The sequence below is a fragment of the Aethalodelphis obliquidens genome, unplaced genomic scaffold (assembly GCF_003676395.1).
Source record: "Aethalodelphis obliquidens isolate GAN/ISIS:26980383/991018 unplaced genomic scaffold, ASM367639v1 scaffold6, whole genome shotgun sequence".
In the NCBI taxonomy this organism is placed as follows: Eukaryota; Metazoa; Chordata; class Mammalia; order Artiodactyla; family Delphinidae; genus Aethalodelphis; species Aethalodelphis obliquidens.
This window is the reverse complement of record NW_020837950.1, coordinates 1,682,306-1,702,069: the sequence shown is the minus strand read 5'-3', so window position 1 is coordinate 1,702,069 and position 19,764 is coordinate 1,682,306. Positions and strand designations below refer to the sequence as shown.

Below are 19,764 nucleotides of genomic sequence, written 5' to 3'. Positions count from 1 at the left end.
TGCTAAGAGTCTGACGTTCAGCATCATATTTAATCTTAGAAATATTGTGTGTCCTAGATGTGATTACCCACATAAGAAACCCAAGGCTAGGAGAGGTTGGGTATATTTTCTAGGTCATTCAACAAATAAGTGAAGAAATTCGATTCAAACATAGATTTATCTAACTCAGTAAGGTGCTTTTAACCACTACACTGTCCTGCCTCCCTCTTAAAAGAAATAAATGATAGGCTAGAATTACACGGTACTAACTAAAAGGAGGTTACAGAAAGGTAGGTTCAGGGTAGGCTGGAGTAGTCAAGGGCTATAAAGCAGAAGGGAGGGGTCCGCAGAGAGCATCTAATCCCATGTTTCTCAAACTCTTTTTTTAAAGTTGTGGTAAAAAAAAATGTAACATCAAAAAATACATGGAATGCTTCATGTGTTTGCACAGGCGCCATGTTAATCTTCTCTGTATCTTTCCAATTTTAGTATATGTACTGCCAGTGAGTACTCTTAAAGTTTTTAACTTACAACCTATAACATGACATTTATTTTACATTATGACGCAGTAAATGCATGTATTTATAACTGAAACAAAATTGTACTTCACAATACTTGCCCTATTCTATGCAGTGCACTCCACTTTTCTATTATGCTTTACATCATTCTTTAAAGATAATTCTCGTCATGGCCTCTTAAATAGATTTTATGGACTACAAATGCTGATCTAAAAACCTCAACCGATGGGGACGTTGAGGCCCGGAGATGCGTTGAGTACCTAGCGCGATGTCTTGCAAATATTAATCCCAAGTGTCTTTGCTTTATCTCCTTATGTGACCCAGCACACGCATGTAGCACCTCAGTGGCGGAGCTGGGATAGAATCCAGATTTCCTGATTCCCAGTCCAGGCTTTTTCAGTCAAGGAAAGTTTGTCAAAGGGGAGGGACTCTCCCATGGCAGGGTTTCTTCCCAGGCACTGGTAGAAATAGGAGGAAACAGAGCAGCTGTGGGACACGGACACAGCCGCCACAATGGGCCTAGTCGAATGGCACAGGGCGTTAGAACAAGGCCGTCTAATTCCAAAGACCATGCTCCTTCTGTGGTTGTCTCTCTTGTTTGCTCAGTAAAATTACCTGGGAGTAATTATCTTCAATAATACTTACGCCCAGGTGACACTTGGATCCAATAATTAAATCCAATGATTTAGGGATGAGGGTTGCCTAAAAAGCCTCCCCAGGTGATTTTACTAGAGAGATACTGCCTCAATGCAGCGTAGAAGGTATCCCTTAAAACCCTTCCGGCTTATCCTTCAGGCCTCAGCCAAAACTACCACATGTAAACTAGACAGCTAGTGGGAAGCAGCCGCATAGCACAGGGAGATAAGCTCGGTGCTTTGTGACCACCTAGAGGGGTGCGATAGGGAGGGTGGGAGGGAGACGCAAGAGGAAGGGGATATGGGGATATATGTATATGTATAGCTGATTCACTTTGTGTTACAGCAGAAACTAACACACCATCGTAAAGCAATTATACTCCAATAAAGATGTTAAAAAAAAAATGACCCCCTCCTAGGCCCATGGAGTCCCGACTCAAAGTCACAATCAAAAAGTAACTGCCTTTTGTACGGATACCAAGGGGGAAAGGGGTGGGTTGGGAGGAACTGGGAGACTGGGATTGACACATATACATTATTGATACTACGTATAAAATAGACAACTGATGGGAACATACTGTAATAGCACAGGGAACTCTACCTAATGCACTGTGGTAACCTAAACGGGAGGGAAGTCCAAAAGGGACGGGATATCTGTATGTGTATGGCTGATTCCTTTTGTTGTGCAGTGGAGGCTAACACAACATTGTAAAGCAACCATATTCCAATAAGAATTTGAAAAAAAAGTAACTGCCTTTCTTTTCTTGTATTCATCTAGCACTCACAGATCCTCTCATCCTGTGTTTGTCTCCCCTGTTACATGATGCTCTGGACTGAATCCAGAGCTTATGCCTTACTTATCTTTGTATCCAAGTGTGTCACAAATATTTACAGAATGCCCTTTGCTCAGATGGCTCTTCTTCCCCAAACCACCCAGACCTCTGAAATCTACTCTGATTCAGCTGTAACTCCTAATGAGGGTGATGAAAATTCTCCCCCCCGGATCAGTCCTACCTAGGACAAAAAGGGCACTCGCTCTAGGAGCTGCAGAATCCTGACTGGTGAAAACAGACGCTAAAGGCAGTGAGACTGCAGCATCCCTTCTCATGTGGCTGGGCTTTCTCTCCCACGCATTCCCCTCCAGCCATCTCCTCCAGATTTTCAGATTTCTGACAAGGCAGTGTGGTCCAGTGTTCAGAACCCTGGACAGGAAGTGGGAAAGAAGGACTTCCTGTCCTGGTCATGACCGTCAGTGTGTCCTGCAATAGGCCCTCACTTTTCCGTTTTGTTAGCTGGGAATGACCACGTTCCAAACTCAATTGTCACCCTCTGCTCCCTTTCCCCTTGGGGATTATATAAGAACTCTTATATATGAAAACAAGCTTTGTTCAGGTCCTTGAGCTTTTCTGAGGGCAGCCTTGTATAAATATAAGATACCTTCTGTTATTGTTTGCAGCCCAGGGGATTTGCGGAAAGAAGTTGAGAGCCAGTGATGCTCGTTTTTATAGGCAGAAAATAGCTGCTGGAAAAACAACCTGGTGTGTAGAGCACAATGTTCTTATCGAGCCGACAGAATTATCTTTCCCAGGCCGTCATGAACACAAAACACCTGGTGCACACGTTTCCTGCCCCTTCACATATTTTGAAAGAAAGAGACCTTTACTCTGACCTGTCAAGCAATGATCTTCATGAACTTCTGTCCACAGACCAGGACAGTTATCTTGGCTTGCCGCTGTACAGTTAAATGGTAAACACAGCTGATCGTCACTCATAGGGCATCTTCTCCACATATCACTCAGATCTTATCAGATCCACACATGTGTTTCTTCTTCCTTAAAATACAGCCCCTGGATGGGCTAAGAGTCAGGGCCTTCCTGACACATCCACCCAACACTGAATTGGGTGCTGTTGAGAAGATAGGAAACTTGAAGACTTGATCCTGACCTGGCCATGGATTAAAATCTTTGAAGGGAAAAAAAAAAAATAAATCCACTAAAAACATTTAGAGAACCATACAAATCTATTCGTAGTAAGACTCACTCCCTACTTTAAAGACTCAGGTGTTTAAAGAAGGTAGAAATCAGTGTGGAAAATCTCCCTGGAAGATGAGGATGCAATATACATGGAAGGTGCTTAATAATGTCAGTTAAGTGAACAAAAGAAACTGGAATTGGGCCTTGAATGACAAAAAGCGTTTGAAATGGTGGACGAAGGGGCAAATAACCATACTGGGAAAGCCAGAGTTTAAGGATTGACTTTGGAGTGAAGCTGATTGACCTGGGTATGCCACTCACAAACTGTGATTCTGAGCATGTCACATAAGCTCTCTAGACTTTACTTTCCTCTTCCATTATAAGTCAGTACTAACAATATCTCTATCATAGGTTTGGGGAAGAATTAAATGAGATTAATGTAGGCAAAGTTCTTAGCCCAATGCCGGGCATATGGTAACTGTTAAACGTTTATTTATTGTTATTGTTGTTATTAGTACTAGGGAAAATATAAACAAAGACAGGAATTGCTCAGTCTGAAAATATTTTCCCCTTAATAAAATAATCAGAATACTTGGCATTAAGTGATACTGATGTAAATTTGAGCAGCCAGCGCCTGCCTATTGCAGTGTTGGAAAGAAAATGTATATTTATGGCTCCCTCAAGCTCTGACCTTCTGCCTCTTCCCTTTCTTTCAGCACCCTTCCCCATCCCCACTACCCCCATATCCCCACGGCACCACAGAGAGCCCACAATCCCTCCTCTTTGCCCTCTTCTCCCCGCCAATACCCACCTTCTCTCCTAGCCTGGTGAGAGACTGGTGAGTCATAAGGATGGACATGCAACTGTAGCCTTTCAGGCAATGATGACAGGCTATGGGTTCTGGGGACGGAGATTCCCTTGAATATTTCTTGATGCTATCAAGTCAAATATAGACAGCTAACCACCTCTAACACAAGAAGTGCTCAGCAGGAGAATTTTGAGTTCCTTTACAGATCAAATTTTCAAGAGAGAAAAACTTAGGAATTCTTCATTCTCTTCCTTGAAGAGACATGGATTGGACCACAGCACCCTAGCTAAGCCATGATGTCACAGGTCATTAGGGCTGTCCGTAGCTGCACTCAAGAGCCTGATGCAGGCATCTGCTTGTTGAGCTGTGAGCTCCCACTTCTCTCCCTGCCCAGTGTTGACCATCATATTCCTACTGAAATGGTCTTGGCCTCACTCCCAGGTTCATAAGGCTCTCTTGGCTTCAAATTACCTACAGTATAAAAGCCAAACTTCTCATCCTGGCAGATAATCCATCCCCTTCACCTCCATCCACTGCCTTCTTCTCTGTCTTCTCCTCATCTCCTGCCGTGATAAACTTCTCCCAAGTGCGCCCCTCAACACCACACGCTTTCAGGTCATTGTCCTGTGATCCGAACCCTTTCCCTAATCTTCACCTAGTCAACTCCTGCTCATTCTACCAGAACCAACTCCAATATCATTTCCAAAGTCAAAACCATCATCTCTTCACCAGCCTTTGGATCCTATAGTTCTTTGTTCTGGGTTGCTTGGACTCCAAAAGTTTAGCATATAGTAGATGCTTAAGAAATATTTCTTGAAAGAATAAATGAGTTCTGACTTCAATAACAGCGTTTATTATGACGTATGATAATTGCCCTACTTACTTGTTGGTTTACAGGCCGTTTATAGGCCGTGAATTTCTCAAAAGAATAAGGTGAAGGGAAATTGCGTCTTTTATATCTGTATTCTAGGACCCTAGTATAGTGACTCATAAGGTAGGCTTTAAGTCGAAGTGTGACGAATTTAAAAATTTCTAATATATTTTTTGCAAAAATAATTTTTTCTCATTAGGCATTCTTTCTTTTATGATTTGGCTACCCTCCTCTCTTAATGTTGAGTTGAGGAAAGGGATAGGGAGATGTTTCCAGAATATAGCTGAGAATATGAAAAGCAGGAAAGCAGGGGAAGCCTGCATTAGGTTAGAGTCTCTGGAATCAGAGGCTGAGTCTCATGCAAGTGCTGTCAGGGACATCTTGTAAAAGAGCGAGGGAAGCAAGACAGGGGCATGGGCGAAACAAAGCGAGATGTGGATTCGGCTACAGTCCAGCCTCAGCCCAATCCCGTGGGAAGTTCCGGGACAAGGGACAAGGATGGCCTCAGAGAATTACCCCACCTGGAGGCAAAGAGGTTGGGATTTTATACCCCTGAATTAGTAGTTGGCTGCAACCATGCCAGAGGTAGGGGGATACCTCCCAGGTATTTCTGCATGGAACAGCTCCTGTGGACCGAGAGTGAGTCTTCAGGGAAGGGTCCAGCTGCAAGCATTGGTCATCAACACTCACAGCAGCTGAGTGACAAGAGAACTAGTCTAGGAAAGGGATCTGAGCAGCACAACAAAAGCTCCTACCCTACCCCTAAAAATAAAGATGATAGAAAGTGCTTACTCCTAGGAGGATTATGCAAACCTTTATTTAAAAACCTATCTCCTCCTACTTCATCAACAAGTCTATCTGGACCAGTTGCTCACTCCTTAACAGATTAGAAACAGCAAGATAGAAGAGGGTGCAGAGACTGTTAAAGGTAAGCGCAGGGCTTCCCTGGTGGCGCAGTGGTTGAGAGTCTGTCTGCTAATGCAGGGGACACGGGTTCGAGCCCTGGTCTGGGAGGATCCCACATGCCACGAAGCAACTGGGCCCGTGAGCCACGGCTGCGGAGCCTGTGCTCCGCAACGGGAGAGGCTGCGATAGTAAAAGGCCCGCCCGCGCACCGCGACGAGGAGTGGCCCCCACTTGCCACAACTAGAGAAAGCCCTCGCGCAGAAACGAACACCCAACACAGCAAAAATAAATAAATTAATATATAAACTCCTACCCCCAACATCTTCAAACAAAAAAACACACAAAACCACAGCTTTAAAAAAAAAACAAAAAAAGCCCACAGCCTACTTCCAAAGGCACACCCACATTAAAAGAAAAAAAAAAAAAAGGTAAGTGCACCAATAGAAGCCAAAAAGAAACGAGAACGCCAAAAAGCACAGCAGTGTGGAACCTTGTAGTGTAGTGCCCTGGAGCGTCGTAAATTAAAGTCTAAAAAAACTGAGATTGACAATGATGCCCTAAGTCAACGATGCCCTAAGTTAACGATGCCTTAAACAAGTTGTGTTTTGCATTCTATGTTTAAAAACACGGGGTGATGTGCCAAGTCATTTTAAAAGATTTCATTCGAAATTTGGAAGCTTAAGGGATGTGAATAATTACACGGACATTTTATTTTTGCAGATTATCTTCTTCCCTGCCAGCCCCTGAATAAGTGAGGTGTTCCTGAACTACATCTTGGAAAACATCTGACCTCCAGGAGCCGTTGAAACTCCTTGGATAGTAGCACAACTTCAGACTTGTTTAAACGTTCTGACAGTTCTGATGCCACCTGGCACATGTGATTACATAATCAGAGCTGATAGAAACCTCTGATCACCACATATACACACAGTCTGATTATAGAGCAAGCTCTAGCCGGGCATCAGACACGTGGGGCTCAAGTTCCTCCACTGTCATTAACATCTGTATGACCCTAAACAAGTCATTTGTCTTCTCTGATCTCAGTGTCTTTGCTGTAAAGGAGAAATAATCATAGTTATCATATTACTATTAATATTACATTACACCGATATATGATACGTAGTATGTTATTTTATTATATTAACAATATTATTATGTCTCATCAGCCTGCTATGAGGAGCCAATGAGATAATGTTTGTGAAATTGCTTTGCAAGGGGTGAAAAATAATTAAAATGGAGTATTTGGAAAAGTAAATACTCTTTCATTCCTTTCTTCTTTCTGATGCAATTTTTGACAGTTTTGTAAACCCATAAAACCGGCAGAATACACACGGACACCATCTCCCATCGATTTACTCTGTCCCAGCTCTCCACCACTTGGCCTCCTAGGCCACCCTCCCGGTGGCCAGCCTGTACTCCCATTTCTAGCTCCAGTTTCAGAATGACTGCCTTTGGAGAATGGGGTTTCTCAGGAAGAGTATTGCACAATCAGAAAACGTTGATCTGCCAAGGCTGTAACATTTTTTTCCTGGAGCCTTTTCAGGAATGTGTCACAGGAGGTGGGGGAGATGGGCCATGGAACAGAGAGTACTAGGCACCAGCCACCAGGTAATAAAATGTCCAAGCATTCCTTTTCAAAATCTAATGAAGACATCAATCTTCATTAAGTCAAAGGGTCTGGGGTCCACAGCGGTGAGATTCACTGAGCCGCTTCAAAAAGCAGGAGGAACAATGACCAAAATGCAGGCCATAGAGCAAGAGACAGGGAATTCTAGAACTCGATGATGTCTGTTTTCAACAAGGGTTGAATGTGCCAATAGCTATTATCACTAAACATGAGCCCTGAGCTCAGTGTGATGCCAGAGCCAGCTTGCACCAAATCAAGAGAGCCAGTTCTTCATGGCTCTTCCCGACCCCATGCTCGGGGATGTCAGGTTGGGAGCGTGTAATCAACCCAGGTGGCAGTATTTACACCACGGAAACCAGCAGGTGCCACCAATAGGGTCCCCCACTCCCCACCCAGAGAGCCAAGCTTACCGGCACACCAGTGCTTAAGCTTGTATCCAAATGTCAACAAAACGTCTGGAATCCTGAAATAGCTTTCAGAAGAGCAATGTTGTTCCTGAATTTCCGTGTGAACCACTGGAGGGAAAAAGTTTGTGTATATAAATATAACAAATCCTTTGCTTTCAGATCCCAAATCACCTTCCTCATATAGCCTCTCTTTTCCTTCAGGCTGAATGTGGAGAGTGGCTACCACTGAACTGAGAAAAACCTGAGTCACCGTTACATCCTTGGCATTGTCCACTTGATTGTTTTTTTCCATGAGTGTTTCCCAGGCTCTAACCTCCATCGGTACAGAGGACCGATGGGACAGCAATTATTCTGCAGGGAGTACACCCTCAGAGCTTGAGGGATCCTGTAGAAAAGCAGGGGCAAGATGCTGCTCTCTGCTTGGAGGGAGTTTGCAAAACAGATTGGATTCAACTGAAAGAGGCCAACCTTAGGAGGAGAACATCATTTTCTTCTTTCCATACCAAACCATAGGATTAATGAAGCATCAAGGGGAATAAAAATGCAAACATGCACAATATTCACTTCCACAGACTTTTCTTTCACTAATGTCTTTGTGGCTGTAGCTGGTGATTTGCACCACTCCTTCCCATAACTTACCTAGAGGCTGAAAGGAAAAGGAGTGGGGAAGAAATTAGCATTTACAGAGCACCAACTCGCTATCAGGTCCTAGAGTGTCTTATCTAGTTAACACAGCAACCATGCAAGGAAGGTACTATTACTTCCATTTTTTCAGAGAAGGAAAGGTAAGAATTATCTAAGGTTACCCAGCTAATGGGTTTGGGAGCAGGAATTTAAATACTGGTCTCTGACTTTAGATTTTGAGCTCTTTCCACACTTTCTACTACTTTATTGACCCACGGAAAAACAAAGCCCAACTGTGGAACCAGTTCTGGAGACACAGGTGCAGGCTGAGTCTGGTCCCTTGGGGTTGGCCTTCCACAAGGATACACATTAGATTGTCTAATGAGGGAAAGCTAACAGACATTCAGGTGCAGGGGCAGTTTTGAGACAAACACCAATTCTTTGTTGTCGTGCTCATTGAAGATGTAAAATAGGAGAAGAGCATGGGAATCAGAGACAAATGCTGGACAAGGTTTTTAAGAATTTTTTTTTCAAGCTCCTCTGTTCTATAGCCGAAGTAGCCAACTACTCCCAACTTAGCCTCAAATTACCACCTATGTTCTTTAAATAAAAAAAGAAAAGAATGTCTTTTCCAGTAATTTTACACTAGGAGAAATACATGATGGTCTTACCTATAGACTTGGCATTGGCAATTGTGCATCATTTTGTGTCATATCGCAGGCTAAGGAATGTGACACACTCCCTTTGGTTTCCTGGGATACACCCCAACAAAGGACTTTGTTTTTTCAGGTTTCAGTGATAAATATGTTACTGATACTCATACTTTAAATTCATAGCGTATACCAAGTCACAACTCAGTGAGGTTAACAGACAGTTTTCTTTTTAGATTTTGGATGAAGTGGCAAAGAGATACTCCATTGATTTCTGCACACTACACCTTTACACACTTGAAAACAATAATTTATGCTTCCTCTAAATCTTCTTTTCGCCTGGGCAATGACCTCATTTAATAGGCTTTTTATATTTTGGATTATGCAAATAATAGATATTCAAAAGTTAAATAATGAAAAAATTCTAATGTAAAATGATATAAAATAGGATGTTATTTTAATTGTTAGTGCACATCTTAACAAGAAATGATACCTTAGGAATTTAATGTTACCCCAATTTTTTAAATATACTAAATTTTATACACAGTTTTGTGTAAAGTATTTAAAATTTTTTATTGTGATAACCTAAAGTCTGGCAGGAGAGAGAGGGAGAGAGAGAGAGAATTATGTATGTGTTAAGTTATGAATATGCTCAGTTGAAAGTGCCTTTATGACCTCCAGATGGAAAGGTATGCAGTGGATATATGGGTCTGGAACTCAGGAGGAAAGTTTGGACTATAAGTATAGTTTTGGAATTTATCAGTATATAGACGGTAACTGGAGTCGTAAGAATGGATAGGATCATCCAGTAAAAGTACACAGACTGAGAAGAGGATAGGGTCTAGAGCTAAACCCAGAAAATCCCCTACATTTAAAATCCAGGGCTGTTCAGATGCCTAAAACCACCCAAATACTTCCACCACCTCGGGGCCCATTCCAGTGGGATTCTGTCTTCTTCTATCTGCTGGGTAAGTTCTGACCCAGAAAAGAGGCTTTACTGATATTTCAGATCATGTTGGATTCTTTTCTACACCAATGCGAAAGCTGCATCATGGGAGAATTAACATTTAAAAAAAATGGCATGAGAGGACTCACACTTGAAGTTAGGACGTAGGAGCAGTCAAGTGATGCAAATCCAAAGATGACTCAGTTATTAGAATTACCAGACCAGGACTTTAAATCAACTATTGTGATATGTTAAAGAAGTTACTTAAAAATATGGATATAATAGGTAAAAATATGAAGCATTTCAGGAGAACAATTTAAACACTAAAAAATAGAAAATATAAAACTGAAAAATATAATATCTAAGACACTTGGGGCTTATAAGTAGCATTTAGACACTACAGAGGAGAGTGAATGGGGAGATAGAGCAATAGCAGTTGCTCAAACTGAAGGAAAGAAAGAAAAAAGATAGAAAAATGAATAGATTATCCATACCATGAATAATGTCAAGTTTCTAATGTACATGAATTTGAGTATGAGGAGGAGAGAGATAAGCAGGCAGAAAAACATACTTAAAGAAATAATAACTGAAACTCTCTAAATTTGATGAAAACACCAACCCATGGATCCAAGATATGCAACAATCCCCATGCAAGATAAATACAAAGAAAACCCCTTCTAAATACATGATGGCCAAATTGGTGAAACACAAAGAGAAAGAGAACATCTTAAAAGCCACCAGAAAATAAGACATACATATAGGAACAATGATATGAATGATAGCTGATTTTTCATCAGAAACTATATAAGACAGAAAACATCACGGAAGACAAGACAGAAAACATCTCAGAAGACAATGCAACACCATCTTTAAAGGAAATAAACTGTCACCATAGAATTTTATATCCAACTAAAAACATTCTTCAAAAACGAAGGTAAAATAAGGATATTTTCGGATGAAAGAAGGCTGAGAGAATTTGCTGCAAGCAAATTTATACTACAATAAGTACTAAAGAAAAATTTTCAAACTAAAGAGAAATGATACCAGATAGAAACCTGGATATACAGAAAGTAAAAAATAATGAAGAAAATAGGTAATGGGCCCTCAGTTTCCAGTCCAGCATGTAAGGAGCTTTAAGAAGTCACCACTCTGTGCTAAAAACTGTAAAAAGCTGAAGAAACTGGAAAATCAACAATTCTTCTTAGACTTCTCTGTCAGAGAAGTGAGGTCAAAGGTCAAACTGTTGCCCCTCGAATTGGAGAAACCAGTGAATACAGAGAGTCACAACTTATTGGAGCAGAAACTCACAAGTAGGAATTTCTGTGGGAACCACTACCTGGGCAGAAAAACCTGAACTGTAATTGACAAATTGCTGGAGGCTGAGTGTGGACAACTCTGAGAGTTCTCAATGAACAAGTACAATTCGAAACTAAAAACACATTTTCTTGCCTTGTAAAAAGGCATCTATTTGGCTTTTAGTACAAAATAACTCAGAGAAGCAGAGAAAGCCAGTTATTGAAAAAAATTCCCTAACAAATTTTAGTCACAGTCCCTGTCTTTAGCTTGGCTTAGAAAACAGGAAACTACAAACCACCTAATATCTGCCCTTTTGAAGAAATCTTATTTAAAGAAAAAAAAAAAAAGAGGGAAAATAAAACAGTCCCTGAAATACAGCAGTTGGTTTTTACAGGGCCCTGGAAGCTTGCCTTAATCATTCTAGTGAAATGGAAGACATGTGGTCATTGGAGTATGGCCATCTCCTTGTTTTATGCTAGTAATGATTTTCATCTGAAGGGAAGATGATGGTCTGGGCACCATTTGATGCCCCTGATGCAATCTGAGACATCAAGGTCAAGTTGCCCCAAGTCTTCCATTCCATATCTTCACTGAACCTCCCCCATATACAGTCTCTTGTCACTGGATGATGAGTGAATAATGGACTCATCAGGGTAGAAAGACACTTCATTGATGGAGCCAGCATGGCTGGGCAGCTTATACAAAATCCTCGCGCTTCTGATATCCCACATAAACACAAACCTGTTGGCCAAGCCAGCTGCTATCTTGCTTCCATCAGATGATCAAGACCATCTCAGAAGATTCTTTTGAAAGTGGTGCACATTTTTTTTGAAATATCTTATTATTTACATTATCACCCTCCAAAATCAAATACTTTCAGATATAACAAAATATGTACAAGATCTATATGAGGAAAACTACAAAATTCTGATGAACAAAATCAAAGAAGAACTAAATAAATGGAGAGATATTCCATGTTCATGGATAGGAAAACACTATATTGTCAAGATGTCAGTTCTTCTCAGCTTGATCATAGATTCAATGCGATCCCAATCAAAATCCCAGCGAGTTATTTAATAGATATTGACAGACAAACTGATTCTAAAGTTTACATGGAGAGGCAGAAGACCCAGAATAGCCAACACAATATTAAAGGAGAAGAACAAAGTTGGAGGACGGATACTACCCAACTTTAAGACTTACTGTAAAGCAACAGTAATCAAGATAGTGCAGTATTCACAAAAGAATAGAAAATGGATCAATGGAACAGAATTGAGAGCCTAGAAATAGCTTTCCAAAGATATAGTCAACTGTTCTTTGACAAAGGAGAAAAAACAATCCATTGGAGCAAAGACAGTTTCTTTGACAACTGGTGTGGGAACAACGGGATATCCACATGCAAAAAGAAAAGGCTAGACACAGACCTTCACGAAAATTAACCCAAAATGATCACAGACCTAAATGTAAAATGCAAAACTATAAAACTCTTAGATGACAACATAGGAGAAAATCTAGATAACCTTGGGTATGGCAATTACTTTTTACATATAACACCAAAGGCATGATCCATGAAAGAAATTGATAAGCTGGACTTCGTTAAAATTATAAACTTCTTCTCTATAAAACACAGTGTCAAAAGCATGAGAAGACAGTCCACAGACTGAGAGAAAATATTTACAAAAGATACATCTGATAAAAGACTGTTATCCAAAATATACAAAGAACTCTTAAAACTCAATGATAAGAAAAAACCCAACATGATTAAAAAATGGGTCAAAGACCTTAACAGATACCTCATTAAAGAAGATATACAAATGGAAAATAAGCATATGAAAAGATTCTCCACATTGTATGTTATCAGGAAGATGCAAATTAAAACATCAGTAAGATGTCTTCACACCTATTAGAATGACCAAAATCTGAAACACTGACAGCACCAAATACTGACAAGGGTGTGGAGTAACTGGAATGCATACATTTCCGGTAGGAATTTAAAAACAGTACAGTCATCTTGGAAGACAGTTTGTCAGTTTCTCACAAAACTAAACATATCCTTACCACACAATCCAGCAATCATACTCCTTGGTATTTCCCCAAAGGACTTGAAAGCTTACGTCCCACAAGAATCGACACACAGATGTTTATAGTAACTTTACTCATCATTGACAAAACTTGGAAGCAACCAAAGCGTCCTTCAGTGGGTGAATGGACAGATAAACTATGGTACATCCAGACAATGGAATATTATTCAGTACTAAAAACAAATGAGCTATCAAACTATGAAAAGACATGGAAGAACCTTAAGTGTATATTACTAAGTGAAAGAAGCCAATCTGAAAAGGCTCCATACTGTGTGATTCCAACTATACAACATTCTGGAAACGGCAAAACTGGTGACAGATCAGTGACTGCCAGGGGGAGGGGACACAAGGGATGAACAGGCAAAGCTCACAGGAGTTTTAGAGCAGTTAAAATACTCTCTATGATATTATAATGATGGGTATATGTCATTATACATTTGTTCAAGCCCATAGAATGTACAACACCAAGAATTAACCCTAAGGTAAACTCTAGACTTTGGGTGATTATGATGTGCCAATGTAGATTCATCCTTTGGTAACAGATGTAAAATTTGATTGAGTGATGTTGGTCATGGGGAGGCTGTGCATGTATGGGGCAGAGGGTATATGGGAAACCTCTGTACCTTCCTCTCAATTGTGATGTGAATCTAAAACTGCTCTAAAAAAATAAAATCTTAAAAGATCTTCAGAGAGACTCAGTCATAGGGGTGGTCCCACACTTCTGTGAGTTTTACTTCCAAGAGTTTTACCAGGCCTTCATAGTAAACAGTGGAGAAACCTCTCCCAGTGCTTCCAGCAGGGAAGTGGAAAAGGAACCATTTTGAAATAGGCTAGAGTATTCTGTTCTTCTTAACAAGGACTGTGCTCAAGAGAAGCTATTTGATCAAAACCCAACTTCCTGGGGTTCTGTCAGAGCCTAACGTACACAGGGAAAGGGAAATATCTAACTCTAGCCTCTCCAGCCATACTGTCCTACCTAAGGGATGAGTGGGGAATAAAACTCAGAAGCACTGATGAAATTCACTGTCCAGGGCACAGGCTCACCAAAAGACTGCAACCTAATCACAGGATTGTGGAACACTTTCCCTCCTCCCACACCTTACCACCACATTACTAAAGGCATATTTACTGCAGTTCCTTTACACACTACATCATGCCCACCTTTCAACAAAAAATTATAAGGCATACTAAAGGGCAAAAAACTACAGCTTGAAGAGATGGAACAAGCATCAGATCCACAGTCAGATATGACAGGAATGCTGGAATTATCAGACGAGGAATTTAAAAAACTATGATTGGGCTTCCCTGGTGGCGCAGTGGTTGAAAGTCCGCCTGCCAATGCAGGGGACACGGGTTCGTGCCCCAGTCCGGGAAGATCCCACATGCCGCTGAGTGGCTGGGCCCGTGAGCCATGGCCGCTGAGCCTGCGCGTCCGGAGCCTGTGCTCTGCAACGGGAGAGGCCACAGCAGTGAGAGGCCCGTGTACCGCAAAAAATAAATAAATAAATAAATAAAAACTATGATTAATATACTAAGGCTTTAATGGGAAAAGTAGACAACATGCAAGAACAGATGTATGATATAAGCAGAGAGGTAAGAATTCTTAAAACTAATCAAAACAAAATTTTAAAGACAAAAATTTTATAAAAGAAATGAAGAATGCCTTTTGATGGCATTAGTGGACTGAATATAGCTAAGGAAAGAATCTCTGAGTTTGAGGATATGACAATAGAAACTTCCAAAAGTGGAAAGCAAAGAGAAAAAAAAAAAAGACTTAAAAAAACAAAACAGAGTATCCAAGAACAGGCATAACTACAAAAGGTATAACATACATAATGGGAATCATGGAAGGAGAAGAGAGAAAGGAAAAGAAGAAATATTTAAAGCAATAAGGACTCAGAATGTTCCCAAGTTAATGTTAGACATAAAACCATAGATCTAGGAATCTCAGAGAACACCAAGCAGGATAAATTAAAAATAAACACGAAAACAAAAACCACACCTGAGCATATCATATTCAAACTTCATAAACCAAACATAAGCAAAAATTCTTGAAAAAAACATTCATGTATAGAGGAGCAAAGATTAGAATTACATCCAACTTCTCTTCAGAAACCATGTAAGCAAGAAGAAAGTAGAGTGAAATATTTAAAATGTTAATAGAAAAAAAACTACCAACCCAGAATTCTGTACCTTGTGAAATTATCTTTCAAAAGTAAAGGAGAAATAAACACTTTCTCAGAAAAACAAAAATTGAGGGAATTTGTTGCCAGTAGACTCGCCTCGCAAGAAATGTTTAGAACTTCTTTGGAGAGAAGGAAAATGATATTGGTTAGAAACTCAGATTTACAAAAGGAAAGAGCATCAGATAATTAACAAGTGAAAGTAAAATAAAAACATTTATTTTTCTTACTATTAGTTTATCTAACAAAGAGTTTGTTCAAAATAATAATAGCAATAATATGTTCAGTTACGATTGCTTACATACATAAGCATATACACATATATAAGCATACATATATACATATGCTTATATATAAGTGAAATGAATGACACCAATGATATAAAGGACAGGAATATTCTGTTATTATACATATGAAAAAGCCAGAAGAATACTAAATAATCAGGAATTAGGAATATTAGGAATTAGGAATATTCTGTTATTAGGAATAGGGAATATTCTGTTATTATACATACCCAAAAGCCAGAAGAATACTAAAAAATACCCAATTTATCCAAAAGAAAACATGTAAGCAAGAACAAACAATCAGATGCAACAATTTGAAAATAAACATAAGATGGTATGCCTAAACCCACTTGCGTTAGCGTGCAAATTCTTTGACATCCACTCCATTAAAAGTTGGAGTCCATCTCTCCTCCCTTGAATCTGGGTAGGCTTGTGAATGCTTTGACCAATGTGACTTTTGAGTCTAGGTCACAAAAGTTCACACAACTTTGGCCTTGTTCACTGGAACACTCGCTTTTGAAACCCTGAACCAATATGTAAAAATTTCAACTACCTTGAGGCTGACATACTAAACCTGTGGCTTAGTCATAAAATGTAATGCTACTCAGTGACATAAAGGAATGAACCACTAATACACAAAACAATATGATCAAAACTTAAAAATATTATGCTGAGAGGAAAAAGCCTTACAAAAAGAGTATGTGCTATACTACTCCATTTATACGAAATTCTAGAATAGGGAAAACTAATCTATCGTAGAAAAAATCGAACTGTAGTTGACTTTAGTGGGGGTGGGAGTTGACAGAGATTGATCGGGAAAGGCATGAAACAACTTCCTGAGCCTGATGGTACTGTCCTATATCCTGAAAGAGGTTTGGGTTATACAACTTTATGAATTGTCAAAATCAGTGTATATCCTTAAGATAAATTAAGATTTATTTTGTTTGTATGTTATATATCAAAGAAAAAACTGCAAACAAATACTGAACACTACTTAATGTTATGCAAATCGAAATGTTTATAGGGAAGCATACTGATGTCTGCAATTTACTTTGCAATGCAATAAAGAAAAGATGCATTAATGGATTGGTAGAGGGATGCATAGGTGAATAGATACACAATAAAGCAAATATAGTTAAACGTTAGTGGTAGACTCTAGGTGGAGGGTGTACAGGTGTTCACTAAAAATTCTCTCAACTATGCTGTAGCTTGACATTTTTCATATTAAAATGCCGGACATGTTGCCAAAAAAAGGGGAGAAACAACTTTTTTAGAAAAGGGGAAGGGGGACAGGAGGGCAGGGAATGAGTAGTTAGGGAGTTGCTCCTTCTTCTTTGCTGTGATTCTTGCTTTATAGATAGAAGAAATTGCTTCTATAAAAACTGATTAAACAAAGATCCCAGTAGAATGTAATTTTACAGGATATCTATATTAAGTGGTTTTCAAATCCTTCCAGAATCGGTCGGAAATGCCCAGGTTCCTGAAGTTGTAGGAGAGTTCCTTGCCTGAATTTGCCATGGCCTGTTCATGGTTGGTGGCCTGTTTGGGACTGAGCTGGGGAACCCCAAATGCAGCAAGCATTGCTTCCAAAGATGCTCAGACTGAGAGATCTGTTGAGAGGACAAGGTCTCCAAATGGACATCTCAAAGGATCTCATTATTCTAAAACAGCTCAAAGAATGTTTCCTACATGGTGCTAAAAGGGATATAAGGGGGAAAAAATCCCCTGTACTATCAACTCCAGGAAGGCAGAGATCTACGTATCTTGCTCAAAATTTTTTCTCCAGCATTTTAGTACAATGTATAGCACAAAGTAAAGCCCGGTTAAATATTTGTTGAACAAATTAATGAATTGAACGTTGTTCCCTCCTACTGGAAATCTTGGAGTAAATTTCAAAATTCATGATCCACACATTTCAACTGTCCTCTCTACTCAGCATCAGTGGAAACAACTTCCAGCAAAGTCTTGCTAAAGAACAGAATTTTATATCTTTGCCAAAACGGTTAATAGGTTTTTCCAGTAAGAGGACAACCAAAATGAAAATTACTACTGCTACTATTATTTATTAAGCAAGTGCTATAAAGCTAGGGGCTATGTTAAGCACCTTACCTTGTTGCCAATCCCTGCAATAAGCCTGAAAGGTAAAAATGGGATGAGAAAAACAGTGCTTAGCTAAGATAAATAATTTACCAAACGATATGCTGCCTGACTCCAAAGCTTACTTACAACACTTATCACAGTATAAGGTGCACGTGCTCTGTGCAGAATAACACATAAATAAATGTAGAAGACCATTATCTAGTTAGGTTGCTTTTCCCCATGTGCATATATGGAGAATCTACTCTTAGCAAACGCCCATTACACACCATGGTGTGTGTGTGTGTGTGTGTGTGTGTGTGTGTGTGTGCGCGCACGCGTGTGTAGTAACTGCCTAAACAATTAAAAGAAGGAAGGAAGCACATCCTCCCTGGCCTTTGGCCTCTCCCTTCCTCACCCTCTAGTAAATACAAGTCTGTCCAAATCAGAAAGCTCTTCCTACCTCTAGTAGAAATAGTTACCCCAGCATTATTATTCTCTACCCAACAGTTTTTAAAAAAATATCTGTTCTTATGAAAGGATGCTCCTGGGGGTTTGTTGTTTCTCCATGCCCTCAGTGGACACTCCAGAGCCCTGTTCCTCTCTCCAGTGAAGGTCCATTTGAACCCTGGACATGTACAAACGATCCTGCTTTGATCACAACCATTCCTAAATAATAGCACAAGAATAGCACCCATACAGGGACATAGAAACCATAGATCTGGGGAAGAAGCACATCCTGCAGAGAATCAGGAAGTACCAAAGATTTGTCTTCAGTGCAATCCACCATTCCCTGCCAGGGTCCCTCTACTCCATGTTGAAAACCTTCCTACCCAGCTGGAACCTTGTCTAGAAATGAATACCTACTAATAACATGGGACTGAGTTAGGACATGGGATTTCTAGGCCACAGTCACAATGTCACAATTAGACTCATGTTACACAGGTTCGGTATTAGAAGTCAGAGTTCTATTCCTGAAAACACATCATATCATTAGATATGAAAATTGATCAAAAATAAAAATTAAATTAAATTCCTCTTATATTTTCTTTTTAATATGAGGTATATCATAATTCAGAATACTGCATAAGATTTATATCTACAGTTAAAATAATAATGATGTCAATATCCATCTTGATACCCAAATCCCAAAACAGATCCACTTCTGAAAACAATGACCTAATTCAAGAAATTGAATATAGCCAGTATTCCAGGGGCCCCCTCAGGACACTCCCGAATCACATTCTTTATGAAAAATCTTTTTTCACATATTGGAATAGATGGACTGCAGACCTCATCTTCTTTCTGGATAAATCTCCAAATATAAAGCTTGGGTATTCTTCATTGCTGCATGCTGTCTGGAACATTTTCGTTGCACATGTGACTTACAGAAATGTCTTTAAAAAGAAAATGCTGGGTATGCTAACTTCATTCTCTTTTCTCTTTTTTCCTTTTTTTTTTTCCTCCTTCATCTCCTTCTTCTTTCTTCCTTAAAGATCACTGGAGACCATCTTTGAGGCTGGCTACCACAACTCATTTGACCCTTCCATGATTTGTGAGAACTATTTAGACCACAAGTCACAGATAAGGAAATGAAAGCACAGAAATGTTAATTACCTTAATGCAATACAGAGAGCTAAGAGATGAGAGATGTGAAAGAAAAATGAAGGAAATCTGGAAGATAGGACAAAAATCTCCAATCTCCAATCCATCTAATAAAAATTCTGGAGAGAATAGAGAGTAGAAGAGAGGCAATATTCAGAGAGATTATAGATGAGAATTTTCTGGAGATAGAGAAATAAATGAGACTTCAGGTTGAAGGAGCACACAGGGTCCTGAGCAATATAAATAAACATAAATCTACACCTAGGCTCGTTGTAGTAAAACTACAAACATTAAA

The 19,764-nt window shown here is 39.7% G+C and overlaps 1 pseudogene; it reads right to left on the bottom strand.

Annotated features, from left to right (window-relative positions):
• Positions 1-398: 398 nt before the first annotated feature.
• LOC113619327 (uncharacterized) lies at positions 399-490 on the bottom strand (annotated as a pseudogene).
• Positions 491-19,764: the final 19,274 nt, after the last annotated feature.